Source organism: Gambusia affinis, linkage group LG07 (genome assembly GCF_019740435.1).
Source record: "Gambusia affinis linkage group LG07, SWU_Gaff_1.0, whole genome shotgun sequence".
Taxonomy (NCBI): Eukaryota; Metazoa; Chordata; class Actinopteri; order Cyprinodontiformes; family Poeciliidae; genus Gambusia; species Gambusia affinis.
Window position 1 is genome coordinate 5,201,567 of NC_057874.1, and position 2,619 is coordinate 5,204,185.

The following is a 2,619-nucleotide window of genomic DNA, read 5'->3' on the forward strand; positions in this document are numbered from 1 at the left end:
TGTACAGTGCTGTGAAGAAGTATTTACCCCCTTTACAGCCATACGTTTCGCTTCTTTTTTTCCTTTGTCTTATTTAAATATGTCAGATCAAAGGCAAGGGTTCTACAAAGGACAGCTTCATACAAAAACATAACTCACTCTTTAGATTTTTCTAAATTAAATTAATTATTTATTTATTTTTTGCTTTATTTTTCAACCATTTCCTTCCTGAGTCAACACCGCTAACACATAGCTCAGTAAACTGCACTGTCGTAAACTGCTTTACGACCACATGTTCGGACGCCAATTATATCATGAAGAAAACCAGAGCAACAACCAAAGGTGTAAGTAGTGCTCCAAGCAATTAAGGCTGGAGCTATAAAGCTGTACATTAACTCCATTTAGCAGGGCCAATTTATGCTAGGTGCTGTCTGCAGTGTTCCTCTTAGAGTACGGTGACTCGGTGCAGCCATAATTAATGCGTCAGTTCTGTTATGTCCAGATGTTACACCACAGACACCAGTAACGTCACGTTGCAGCAATGTCTTCGGAAGACAACGGATTAATTGCCTGGCACAAGCCTGGACTTCGTGGATTATATTTTACTAATAAACCAGGAATCTCAGACAATGTTTTATGCTCTAACCAAGACATGAAGGGATAGAAACACCATATTTGATTCCAAAGCTGAACTGTCATTGAGTTAAACTGTAAATATCAAGCAGAAAATGGAGGGAAACCAGGAAACTTGTTCCCAGTATACAGATGTTTATTGTTTGGGTTTTTTTTAAAAAGCTTTTACAAAACGCTTTTGTCTGATTTTTTTTCTTTCTCTCTCTCCCAGGCATGCACACTGCACAGCCATTCAGACTAAAGACCCACCCTGGGACCTTTTTCCCTGCAGAACAATGAGCTCGGGAGCCTTTTTTTCCACAGAATCAGCATGAAGCTCAGCGCCTCTGACAATACCTGAAAACACTTGCCGGGGTTCACAGCTCACTGCTGCACAATAAAACACTTTAACACAGCAGGGAATAATTCCCTTTTTCTTTGCACAAAAGTGTTTTTTTTGTTTGTTTTTTTCTTAAAGGACATTATTTTATCATAGAGTTTTTTTGTGTGTTTGTGTTGTAATAACAGGGCTAGAGCCGAATCAACAGAATCCCACAAACTGTTACTTAGGCTTTGCCATTCGTTTGCAAACCTGCCACCAGCGCGGCGGCATTCTGACGGAAATAATTAGCATATCAATTTCTGAAATTCCTGTTCACGTGGCCAATCTCAAAAATTGCTTTTTCCTCTCTCTCTCTCTCTCTCTCTGAAGATCTGGCACAGGAGTCCAGCACCAGTTATTTATGTTTCCGCAAATCTGTCTAATTCAACAGCTCATAAACCACCAGGACGAGAAAAAACATCAGTACCTAGAGGATGCCTGTTATTAGTGGTAGGAATAAAAACCTGCATTTTGTGGGAGATGCACATAGGGAAGAGGACATCTGCAAAGGAGAGGATGTGGAAAAGCATAAACATTTTTCCTCTTTTTCCTTTACATTTTATCTCATTACAAACCCAAAGTGTATTTTATTGAGACTTTCTGTAATGAAATAATACAAAGTAGCACAGAATTGTGATGCATTGGGAAGACAAAAAAAGGATTTTCTTTTTCCCTGATTCCTTGTTGTTACTATTGTTTTTAGTCTTTGTTTCTCTTTTTACTATACAGAGTCTTTGAGTGTCTTGAAAAGTGCTTTATAAATGAAATGTATTATTATTATTATTATTATTATTATTATTATTATTATTATTACTACTACAACTCAAAGTCTGAAAAGTGAGCAATACATTTGTAGTCAAACCCCTTTAACTCTGATATGCACAAATTAAACTCCAGTGCAACCAATTGAAAAAGAATCGCCACCCAAGAGAAATTTGCCACCTGAGGCGACCGTAGTTTGTAACAAATCGTAGCTTATCGCTTCTTTGTAGTCCAGACACAAAACAGACCAAAGTTACTCTGAAATAAAATCCTAACGCTAAGCAAGACATTTGGGGAAAACATTTCATTTTGCACATTTAAAGCTTTCCTCGGTTCGATTTTTTTATTTCCACTCCACCGGTTTTGTCCAGAGTCAGGATTGGACTCTATCGAAGGTGATGTCTATTTACATCGCAGGGAGTTGCTGCTGCATGTTGGTGAGGCGTTCCCTACATTGCTGAGATTCCTATAGGCTGGTCAATCTTACATCTTATTAGTTTGAGATTTAAATTGGTCTGTCCTGATACAGTGTGAAGAGAGGAAGAAGTTGAGTTGTTAAAAGTGCTCTCATCTGTTTTAGTACCGTACACGGAGCTTACAGTTTGTCTCCAAAAGAAGGGGCGGAAAACCTGATTCAGTCATGTTGCAACACTGCTGTGAAAATGATTAGCATACCCCACAAAATGACAGCTTGAGCTGTGCAGCTGGGAAGCAGCGAGTCGGTGCCAGGAAGTCCTTGTTGATACATTAGTGACCTCTAGTGGAGAACTGGGAAATCCGTTCCTTGCTGTAGTGTAACACCAGGCACACAGATACAGAAGAAGAAATTAAAAATATGAGAAGACAACTTAGCGAGAACTCAACAACACGACAGCCAACCTATA